We start from the raw sequence: 12172 nt of genomic DNA, 5'->3' as shown, positions 1-12172 counted from the left end.
GTGGCCTCCCTCCCTACTGCACTGCACGAGGACACTGCAAAAACTGTGTGGAAAATGGAATCAAAAGACAAGTTGAAGGCCGGCGCCGCCGCTCACTAGGCTAATCCTCCACCTTGCGGCGCTGGCACACCAGGTTCTAGTCCCGGTTGGGGCGCCGGATTCTGTCCCGGTTGCCCCTCTTCCAGGCCAGCTCTCTGCTGTGGCCAGGGAGTGCAGTGGAGGATGGCCCAAGTGCTTGGGCCCTGCACCCCATGGAAGACCAGGATAAGTACCTGGCTCCTGCCATCGGATCAGCGCGGTGCGCCGGCCGCAGCAGCCATTGGAGGGTGAACCAACGGCAAAAGGAAGACCTTTCTCTTTGTCTCTCTCTCTCACTGTCCACTCTGCCTGTAAAAAAAAAAAAAAAAAAAAAAAAAAAAAAAAAAGACAAGTTGAGGGGCAGAAATTTGGCTTCGCAGCTAAGATACCGTGTGGGACAGCTGCACCCCGTATTGGAGTGCCTGGGTTCAGGTCTCTACTGTCTCTCCCAGCATCCTGCCCATGCCGCTGCTAATGGGAGCAGCAGGTGACAGTTTAAGAACTTGAGTCCTTGCCACCCACATGGGAGACCCTGATGGAGTTCCTGGCTCCCGGCTTCACGCTGGCCCAGCCCCTGGCTGTTGTAGTCATTTGGAGCATGAGTGGATACGAAATTCCTCTCTCTGTACTTTTCAAATAAATAACTGTAAAAAAAAAAAAAAAAAAAAGAAAATGTTCCAAATAAGAGAGAGAGGCAAGTTTGTTCTGGTGCAAAACTTCTGAAAACTGTGCCCAGTCTGTTTGCAATAAGGATTTCCATGAACCTTTTGAAGACCCCTCACGTGCTAGGATCAGTGGTTGCAAGCAGCAGGGCTGTGTGCTTGCAGCTGGGACCGGGCTACTTTGAACAACGCCCCACCCCACCCCCAAAGATGGCAGCCTTCCAGACGCCTGATGTAGAGGCTGGAGCAGTCTCCTCAGGTATGGAATGTGTCATCCCCAAAGCCCGTGTGTCAGTGTGCAGCATTCTGCCTTTTACTTGTTTGCTTTTAAAGACTCATGTGTTTATTTGAAAGACAGAGAGGGAGAGAGAAATCCCCCATCCTGTGCTTCACTCCCTAGATGGCTGCAACAGCAGGAACCGGGCTGGGCCAAATCAGGAACCTGGAACTCCATCCGGCCTCCCCCAGGAATGCAGGGGCCAAGTGTGGGCCATCTGCTGCTGCTTTTCCAGGTGCATTAGCAGGGAGCTGGGTCAGAAGTAGAAGAGCTGGCACTGCAGCTGGCACCCATGCGGGATGCTGGCAAGGCGGGCAGTGGCTGAACCCGCTGCACCACACCGCTGGCCCCTGTCCTCGACTTCTAAGGGAAGGCCGTGGCATGCCGCCCCCAGGATGCACTGGCAGGTTACCGGCTGGGGCCTGAACGTTTGCAGGCTGTATCTCTCTGCTTCTCGAGCGCATGTGCTCCAGGTCTGCAGTGTCTCAGCACCTGTTCCTCGTCCTGCCATACCAGCAGGATGTCACCGAGTAATGAGCCCACGTGATGTCCTGTGACATGCCCAGATGTCTGCAGGCTGCGTCAGGACAGATGGTCGGATCATTAACACAGCCCTGGAGCAAGCCGTTTCTGGCTGAGAGAAAAGAACTCGCGTACCAAGTCAACGGCCACACACTCCGCACCAGAGCCTGCAGTGTCTGCTGTAGCGCAGAGACCACATCTGGCTAAGCAGCTGCGACAGTGGCTGACTGGCGGCTAAGCCAGCTATGCTTTCTGGGCCCCATCTGCTTCCTGCAAGTACAGGAGCAGCAAATTAAGCAGAGACAAAATAGGGGCCACCATGCCTGCACCTTTGCGAGGGGCACTGATTTCCGCCACCCCTCTCCAGAGTTGCACTGGTTTGCATGCAGTCTTGGTGGGAGGGAGGTGGCTCTGGCCTTCAGCCTGGCCCTCCGTGCCGATAGTGCTCACCACCAGGGCCAGCACGCATGGCCAGGACTGCTCTAACTGCCACATGTGTTGATCCCAATCACACATCTGGGGGCCAGGGAATCCACCCCCCCGGGTGACTTCACAGATCCTTTGGCCACTCTGGCCAAGAGCACGATTATGATCTGGCCGCTGTGTTGCCTCACACACACACAGAGCCTGTGATGAAATTTCACGCGGCTCCAGCACTCCTTGAATTGTGTCTGCATTGCCCTGTTCCAGCGAGCCATCGTTTGGAACACAGCCGGCGGCGTGGCCGTTTGGCCTAGCAGTTACGACGCCCTTGTCCCGTCCCAGAGTGCCTGAGTTCCGTATCCAGCTCTGGCTCCTGACGCCGGCTTCCTGCCGGTGCAGACCCTGTGAGTGGGCAGTGATGGCTCCAGTCGCTGGGCTCCTGCCATTCACCGGGAAGTCACAGATCCAGCTCGTGGCTCCTGGCCTTGGTCTGGCATTTGAGAAGTGACCCAGCAGATGGTAGCGCTCTCTCTCTAGCTTTCTGCATCTTACATAAATAATCTTTTTTTTTTTTTAAAAAGTCTATTTATTTGAAAGAGTTATAAAGAGAGAGGGAGAAACAGGGAGACAGAGAAAGAGCTGTTTCACTCCCCAGATGGCGCTAGGCCAGGCTGAAGCCAGGAGCCTGAAGCTTCTCTCTGGTCTCTCACGTGGACGCAGGGGCCCAAGCCTTTGGGTCATCCTCTGCTGCTCTCCCAGATGCGTTAGCAGGGAGCTGGATCAGAAGTGGAGCAGTTGCCACACAAACTGGAGCCCACATGGGTGTCAGAGGCAGTGAGTTTACCCACTATGCCACAACACACCCCTGAAAAATAGCCTTTTAAAAAGACCCCTTTTGGGACAGCACTGGGGAAACCATTGGGTACTGCAGGGTCCTGGGCACTGGCATCTGCCGTCGCTCTGGTCAACGGGCACCAGGTCTGAAGAGAGAATACGGGTTCAGGCCTCGGCTAGGGGGCCTCCCAGGAACTGCACTGGGGGGAATCTCTGCTACTGGGGAGCCCAATTCGTTAGCCACCTCTTTCGCCATTAACCCTGGGCTGACTCCTTCTTGGCCCGGGCCCCTCTTGCCCACACATTTCCCATGTCCTTTGGGCCTTCCTGGGGAGCACAGCCCTTATTCTGCTCCCCTCCCCAACCATGGCACGTCAGGCATTGCCGTGGTCGCTGGCTGGCCTAGCAGGAGCCCCAGCAGCAAGGGCCCTACCTTGGACCTTACATTTGCTTGTCCCGGAGCATGACCCCCTCAACTCTGCACTGTCAGTTCACAGGTGGGCCACCAGGGATCACGTTAGAAACGTGGCTCTCACATCCGCCAGGGCCTCTGGTGCGCCACTCAGCTCTCAGGATGGGATGTGTCTTGCTAGCCAGGTGCAAGTGATCCAGCCCCAACCCTACCTGACCGCTTGCTTCCTTGACTATTTTTGGTGTCAGTGGTGCCAGATGGACTTGGGGGAGAGGCAGGCACAGAGAGGGGATAAGGGATATAAGAGGGGCAGGGAAAAAACAAGGGAGGTGGCCGGGCAAGACACCCATCAGCCTGCGGTGCAGACTCGGAGTGGTGTTGGCACAGGGCTAACTTGGGGGGAACCTGGGCCTTGACACCAAGGCCTTGTCTGTCACTGCCTGGGGTCATCCCAGAAGGCAGTGGCAGCTCCCATTGTCTCGTCTGTCTGTCAAGGGCGAGGGGCCACCGCCAGTGCATGAGCTCAGCTGGAAAGCCAAGAGGACTGCCGAGCTGTGGGCTCGGCTGGGGGCAGCGGCTGTGCGAGTCCTGCACCAGGCTGGCTGTGGCCCAGAGTCCTTCTCTGTCTACCTTAAGTGGCCCGAGAGATGGGCAGGCGCCAGCACCAAAGGGAAGCATGGCCTGGAAGGCAGAAGGAGACGCCAAGTAAACGGAAGAGAGCCAGAGGCTGGCTCCTTTCCGGCAGCCCCAAGGCCAGGCCCCCGGCGGGAGCCCAGCTTCCCTGCAGGAAGGCGCAGCCGCAGCAGGCCGCGCCTCTCCAGCCTGGGGGGCCCGAGCACCCCAGCTCCCAGGGCTCTGCCTTCCCTCCTGGCAGGGGAACAAAGTTTGCGTCTGATGAGGTCTTGGTTTAAACTTTGAGAGTGACTAGGAGGAGCAGGCTTAATTGAGAGGTTTACTATTTCTTCAAAGCCTGGGCAAAACAAAAACAAATTCCTTCAATGTTCTTGCAAAACCAGTCTGTGGCCCCTGCACACGGCTAAGCTGTAGGGAAACCAAAGCAAGGACGCTTCCATACTCCCTGGGACAGGGCCTCTAGAACTACTTAGTGTATGCCTTTTCTACCTAACTCACAAAACCTAGATTCCTCTGGAAACCCAAGCTATGCTATGAGCTGTCTTTTTCATTCCGTGTTCCTAGATACTCATTTCAAAAGAATTCCAGGGTGTGTTTACATGATAACTGATCCTATGCCTCCAGGAGCACCCATGCTATCATCACCCTCATTCCTGTGCCTAGAACTTTGAGCGCTTCTTTAATTATCTCTCTTTTTGTTCTTGTTAGATTTTTTTGTTTTTTTTTTTGAGAGACTGAAAGCAAGAGACAGAGCTCCCAACCACTGGTTCACTCCCCACATCCCAGCAATGGCAAGGCGGGGAAGGAGGCTGGGCCAAGGCCAGAGCCAAAACCCAGGAACACCATCCATGCCTTGACAGGAGTGCAGGCACCCAGCTGCTGGAGGCATGGTGGTGGGGCCTTCCAGGAACTGCACTGGTGGGAACCTACAGTCAGGAGCCAGAGCTGGGAATCGAACTCTCGCACCGGGACCCAGGATTTGGGCATCTTAACCACTGGGCTAAATGTCCACTTCCTCGTTTTTTCTTTTCCTTTAACTCAAGCATATGGTGTCTAGAAAAACTCATCTAATTCTTTTAAAATTTATTTTCATTTTATTTGAAAGATGGAGAGACACACACAGATAGAGAGAGACCTTGCATCCATTGGTTCATTCCGCAAATGCCCACAACAGCCAGTGCTGGGCCAAGCTAACGCCAAGAACAGGCAACCAATCTGAGCTTCCCCCAAGTGCGTGGCCTGCCAGGGTGCAAGCTGGCAGGAAGCTAACACTCTGACGTGGGGTATGGGAATGGCTTGGCCACTGCACCAAATGCCCGCTGAAGCTCATCCATTTGACCACTGTGTCAGTTAAGGTCCCCCAAGCAGTGGATCCCAGGGTAGGAACAGACATGCGTGAGACTTGAGGGACAACGACAGGAAGCCCGAGCGAGGGGAGAGGGAGTAGGAGGCCGTGCACGTCTGACCCGAGACAGGCAGTGAGGGAAGCAGCTGAGACGGTAACACAGTCTGAGGAAGCTTCCGCCAGGCCACAGGGGCGTCCTCCAGCCACAGGTGGCTGTGGGAGGGGTCTCAGGATCAGGCCTGCCTCGTCTCCCGCCGCTGCTCGGCCTCTGGCAGGAGCAGCCCAAGGGAAAGGGCCCCAGCGGGCCCTGGACAAGCAGCCACGACGCCCCTGGTAGCCTTCATGCCCCCTCTTCTCCTTGGGTGTGAAGCCCCACACAGCCTGCCCAGCCTGGGTGTTGCCGCCAAGGCCCCATCAGCGCCGAGCAGAAACAGCCCTGGGGTCCCTTGGTCTCCTGCTGGACGCTGTGGGGAGATGTTACAGGTTCAGCACCCTGGAGCTGCCTGTCCAGCGTGGGCAGGTGAGCACCAACTCAAGAGAGCCACCCTCTATTCCACGATCCTCAGGTACTGCTCCACAACAAACCATGCTCAGCAACGGTGGGAGTCATTCTGCATTATCCCGTCTCACGCCTTTGGATGTCCACTGCGTCTAGCAGGTGTTCACTAGGGGCCCAGTCAGGATGGACGCCCACGCTGCCTTCCTCCCTCCGTGTCTGCAGCTTCCACGTGCTGCCATGTGGTCCCTCTGTCCCACAGAGCGGCTGGCAGCATCTACTGAGAGACAGCTTTATTTTTAAATGCTTTAAAATCTTATTGACTTGTTTGAGAAAGAGAGAGGGAGAGAGAGGTCTTCATATACTGGTGCACTCCCTAAATGTCCACAATGGCTGAGAGTGGGCCAGGCCAAAGCCAGGAACCTGGAACACAATTCAGGTCTCCTACGTGGGTGGTGGGGACCCATCACTGACGCCATCACCTGCTGCTCTCAGAGCGCACATTCACGGACGCTGGAGTCCCGAACCAGAGCCTGGCATCAGACCACTCTGATGTGGGACACCGGCCTCTAATCAAGTGTCCTAACTGCTAGGCCAGACACACACCCCAGCGACAGCTGGAGTCGGCTAATGTGGATGCAGCTTCACAGGCCCACGTCCTGGGATGGAGATTTGTGGAGAAGAAGGGGGAGGTGCCGGAGTGGGGAGAGGAGCGGCCAGCTGTGCTGGGGTCCATCAGCCCTGGCTCCACGGGGACTGGCGCAGGGGCTCCCGTGATGGGGCCCATCTCTGAATGTGGGCTGTCCTGGGAGGGTGTGGGCTTGGATGAAGCGACGCAGCTCCCTAGTGGGGCTGACAGCTGTGTGAGGACATATGTGGACAGCACTCCCTGCAGCCACGGAGTCCACAGCCTGCCTGGAAGGACACATCGGCCACGAGCTTCCTGGTAGTGCTGTTGATCATGGGAAGTAACTGGAATCGACCCAAATATGCACCGTACAGTAACCCCCAAGAACATGTAACAGTAACCCACAAGAACATGAAAACCCGCACACACACCTACTGGAGCTGTCAAGAGCGAGGTTTCCCATCCGCTAACACGAGGACATCTCAGAAAGGAGGGTCAACAGAAATAGCACGTAGAGAAGGAAGCAAGTGCATCACTCTGAGGATTTAAGCACACCAGACTGTTGTCGTGGCGCATAAACATACAGGAAAGATATTAACATATTCATAGGAAGCACAGACACTAACTCATCGCAGCGTCTGGGAAGGGAAGGGAGGGATAGGGTCAGGAACGGGGACTCAGAGGCCATCACTGTATCTGTAAATTCTATTTCTTTCAACAAAAACCCTGGGACCAGCTCCGGTGCAGGGGGTTAGGATGCCGTGTGTGACACCAGCATCCCATACAGGTGCCGATTTGTGTCCTGGCTGCTCCAGTGGCCTGGGAAAGGCAGTGGAAGATGGCCCAAGTGCTTGGGCCCCTGCGCCCATGCGAGAGACCTGGAAGAAGCTCCTGGCTTGCATCTGGTCCAGGCCTGGCCCCACTGTAGCCATCTGGGGAGTGAACTGGCAGATGGAAGATCTGACTTGAAAGGTAACTCTACCGTTCAAATAAATAAATAAATCTTAAAAAAAATAAAAGAAACAAAATACCCCTGAAATGATATGGCATGATAGCACAAAGCTAGTGTATGATGAGGTTGGATGTTGAGCACTTGGGTGGTCATTATAACAACTTTTTTCTGCATTTGAAAATATTTCATAATAATATTACACAGCAGACTCAGAATGGCAGATGTCCTAAACAGCACTCTGGCCTCAGAATCAGCCCTTAAGGCATTTGGATCTGGCTGAAGAACCCATGAGAGTATTTTAGGCATGGAAAGCCAAGACACTCTGGCAAAAAAAAAAAAAAAACAAAAACCCACCTAAATGAAAGATCTCTGTGAGATCCCAGTGGAAAGAACAGGCCATCAAAGAAGGAGGTACCTTTCTCCGAAAGGAGGAGAGAACTTCCACTTTGACTGTGACCCTGTCTAAATAAGATAGAACTCAGCGAACTCAAAAGGCTTCCATGGCCTTGGCAACTCATGACAAGAGCCTAGGGAGATTACTGACGCCATAAACAAGAGTGTCAATTTGTTAAGTCAACAACAGGAGTCACTGTGCACTTACTCCTCATGTAGGATCTCAGTCCTTAATGTGTTGTTCAATGTGAATTAATGCTATAACTAGTACTCAAACAGTATTTTACAATTTATGTTCTTTGTGGGGGCAAACTGTTGAAATATTTACTTAATATATACTAAATTGATCTGTATATAAAGATAATTGAAAAATGAATCTTGATGTGAATGAAATAAGAGAGGGAGTGGGAGTTAGGAGGGTTGCAGGTGGGATCGAAGTTATGGGGGGGGGAAGGCCACTGTAATACATAAACTGTACTTTGGAAATTTATATTTACTAAATAAAAGTTAAAAAAATAAAAAAGAAAATATTTCATAATAAAATTACTTAAAATACTTGCCCAGCAGGGGAGATAGCAAGATCACAAAGGTGGTTTTCCCAGGGTGAGGCTTATCCGTTACACTCCAGATGTGCTAAGCCCTGCGATTTCCCCAAATGTGGGAAACTCGACTGCATAATTTGTGGTAGTGGGGAAAGGAAAAAAATTACTTAAAATACTAAGCATTTGTAAAACAAAATTAATTACAGCTACGAGCACAGACATGTTTCAAAAGCTATGATAAATTTAAAAAAAGGAGTTCCAGTAGGATATATACAGTAGGATGCCTTCTTCATTTTTAAATAAAATTATATTTAATATTAGTTATGGGTTTATCTCTAGTAGTAGTAACACACAATGCGTTGTAAATGCCTTATAAGTAGTGGTTGTATTGTATTGTTTAGGGAGTGCAAGATAAAAGAAGTCTGTATATACTTAATACACATGGAAGTTTGTTTTTTATTTCAGACCCAAAAACAGGTAAACAGAGAAAGAGCGAGCAAGCGAGCATTCCCATCAGCCAATGCCTGCCCCAACGTGGACGTGTTTTGTCCGAACATTTTCTGCCTGTCGCTGGTTGAATCCACAGCTCTGCCCCCAGCCAGCGCAGTGCAAACTGGTGTTGAGAGGCGTCGGGACTTGGTCCATTCCCGGGGACTGCGGAGCTGGAGGACAAGACTGAGGCCGGTGGATCCTGACACGGGGGTCTGGGGAGAGCCATTGTCTTTCCCTTGATCAACACCCCCAGAAAGGACGCCCAGTGCTCAGCTCACCCCTCTGTACTGTTAGCGCTGCAGCCAGGGGCCTTGTGATGCACATACGGGGCCTTTAAAGCCACACGAGAGAGAAAAACGGTCTTTGCTGCCTGCCTGCTGCACAGCCGTCTGTGGCTCCACCATGCACGCTAAGAACTGTCCATGCTGGCGTGGGACTCGCCCACAGCGGGATTGCCTAGCGAGCACAGTAGCTCAGGGGGGCTGAATTCAGGCGGAAGTCTCCCGCGCTCGGCCTGACCTGCCCTCCCTGAACGCATCTCCTTCTCGCCTCAGGACCGACTGTGTCTCCCAGCATGGGGTCGGCTCTTTTCCCTTTGCAGAAAGAAGTGGCCCTTGGGGGAGTAGAAAATAATTCTTTTTAAAATATATATATATTTACTCATTCGAAAAGCAAAGTGAAAGCGAGAAGGGTTAGACACACACACACACACACACACACACACACAGTGTGAGAAAGAGATCTTCCGTTCACTGGTTCACTCCCCAGTCCCCCTCAACATCTGTGGCTGGACTGAGCGGAGGCCAAGAGTGAGGAACACTATCTGAATCTCCCACGTGGGTGACAGGGACCCAAGCACTTGGACCACCATCTGCTGCTTCTCAGGGTCATTAGGCAAGGAGCTGGATCACAAGTGGAGCAGCCGGTGCTGTGACATGGGAGGTGGCTGGCCTAAGCTGTGGCTTACCCTCTGTGCCACAGCACCCGGCCCTGATGATAATCGTCTGTGGCAGAATCACTCACACCGTGTCGTGGCAGCCAGCCTGCTCCTGGTACTCATGGCCTTGTCCCGTTGGCTCCCTCTCAGGTCCCCTACAGTTCATCTGTGTGACCCTTAGTGAGGTCAGGTTGTTAAAGGACTGGGGCTCTGGTCCTGGACTTTGAACCGTGGCCTGCTCGCTCACTGGCTCGCTGGCTCCCGCTCTCCAGTCACTCTGAGCAAAGCCTGCGGCCGGGTTCTGAGCAGCCCTGTGGAGGGCCCGTGAGGCAGGGCCTGAGCAGGCTGGGCAGCGAGCACCATTGTGAACGTGGCAGTCAGCGCCTCCACTCGGCACTGCCACATCCACAGCTTTGGAGAGGCCCTGCAGCTGTCCTGTGTGCCGAGTCCCCCGGCTTTCCTGACCCGCAGGAACCCTGTCGTGGTTATCCGCTTCACAGCCTAATACCTCATGCCTATGAACTGCATCGCGACTATGAGAGTTTAACAGGCAGCGACAGAGGTCGCCATTGTGGCACAATGGGTTAAGTCACGGTCTGTGATGCCGGCATCCCATACGGGTGCCGGTGCAAGTCCTGGCGGCTCCACTGCACATCCAGCTCCCTGCTAATGTGCCCAGAAAAGCAGCGGAACATGGCCCAAGTACTTGGAGCCCTGTCACCCAGGTGGGAGATCCGGATGGAGTCCCTGGCTCCCAGCTTTGACCTGACCCGGCTCCAGCTGTTACAGTCATTTGGGCAACGAACCAGCAGATGGAAGATCTCTTCCTGTGTCTGTAACTCTGCCTTTCAAATAAATAAATAAATCTTAAAACAAACAGACAGATGAACACCATGCAAGCTGGAAGTGATTACAACCCACTGGCACCTGTGCTGTGGCCTTGTCCTCAAGACACCCCGGACACCTGTCCCTTGGTGCCCTAGCCCTGTGCTGCTGGCTGAGTAGCACCATTTGTTGTTCTGTGTGTGTCCACTCGTAAGCCAAAGAGGTCACGTTTGTCCCTGTTCCCACAAGGTTATGCCCAGCCAGGAGCAAGGCTCACCTCACCTCTACAGAGAGTTCCTAGCAAAGCCATTCAATCTTGGGTGTAACACGTCCAGAACAAACTGATTCAAATGCAGGGTGCAAATTTAGTGCGCCGAATTCCAGGCTGCCTGATGACTGCTAACCCTTTCGTTCTGTGTGAACATGTGACTCTCTCCTCCTGCTGATGCTGCTGGCTGCTGGCAGAGGGACGGGCTTTCAGGTGCTGGGCCTGCAAGGAGCTGGCAAAGCTGGGAGGGCGGGAGTGTGTGGCTTTGACACCTGGTCCGGCTGAGTGTGGGCAGAGCAGTGCGCCCGGGAGGCCGGAGGACTCCCTGGAACATGAGGGACTAATGGCTGGGCTGCCGGCCGGATCTCCTGGTCACCAAGCGTGGGTAAGAGAGGCTCTCCTCCCCAAACGGGCGCCCACAGGGCCTTTGTGGGTAGAAGCTCAGGACCCCGTACTTGTGCCCTCTCATAAGCGTTCACCCCTGAAATGTGGTGTATATGGAGAGGAGGTACCTCTGTGAAATGACTTTACTTAAGTAATTATTATTTGAAAAAAGGGACAGGGAAAAACCCATCCACTGGTTCACTCCACAAATATCCAAACAGCCAGGGCTGGGCTAGGTTGAAACTGGGAGCCAGGAACTCAACCCAAGTCTCCCACATGGGCAGCAGGGACCCAAGACTTGAGCCATCATCTTCTGCCTCCTTGGGTGCCCATCATCAGGAAGCTAGGATTGGAAGTGGAGCCAGGACTTGAACCCAGGGATGTGGGATGCGGCATCCCAAGCTTCCCCTACCCGTGTGAAATCAGCATCGTGAAATCTGGGGTGGGCTGGGGTCTTCCACCGTCACGAGAAGCTCGTCTTCGGCATTCTGCCCGTGGAACTTTCAGTCATTTAGAGGGGACTGATGCCGTGGAGCTCAGCGTCTAGTGAGGCAGCTTTTCCTTTTTTGTCTGCTTGATCACCGTAAAGCATCTTATGCTACATGCACAGATACATGTCCACAGCTTTTGCCCAGTGGTTCCGTAGGGGAGAACAGTAATGTTTTCCCACATCCCTGGCAAGGTTTGTGTCTGAGGCACTCTAACAAGAGACAAACATGCACACTTATTTAACATCAGTTCCATGTGACACAGAGCCTCTGGTAGGATGGGCATTTGGCATAGCAGGACACGTGCGTCGCACATGGGAGGGCCTGGGTTCAATTCCCGCCTACTCTGCTTCTGCTGCAGTGTTCGGCTAACACTCACCCTGGGAGGCAGCGGTGAAGGCTCGAGTAGTTTGCTGTCTGCACTCATGTGGGAGACCCAGATGGAGTTCCTGGCTCCTGGCTTCAGCCTGGCCCAGCCACAGTTGTGGTGGGCATTTGGGGAGTGAACCAACAGACAGGAGATCTTTTCCTGTCTGTCTCTGCCTCTTTCTCTGTATCTCTCTGCATTTTAAATAAATTTA

General features: G+C 53.5%; 1 non-coding gene across 1 annotated transcript; it reads left to right on the top strand.

The window, feature by feature from the left end:
• The first annotated feature begins 8207 nt into the window (after positions 1–8207).
• Positions 8208–8367, top strand: LOC127492892 (U1 spliceosomal RNA). Its single transcript, XR_007922720.1, has one exon. It is a non-coding gene; the product is annotated as a U1 spliceosomal RNA (small nuclear RNA).
• Positions 8368–12172: the final 3805 nt, after the last annotated feature.

The sequence above is a fragment of the Oryctolagus cuniculus genome, chromosome 14 (assembly GCF_964237555.1).
Source record: "Oryctolagus cuniculus chromosome 14, mOryCun1.1, whole genome shotgun sequence".
NCBI lineage: Eukaryota > Metazoa > Chordata > Mammalia > Lagomorpha > Leporidae > Oryctolagus > Oryctolagus cuniculus.
The sequence above is the reverse complement of the archived record's forward strand: the minus strand, read 5'-3'. Positions and strand labels throughout refer to the sequence as shown.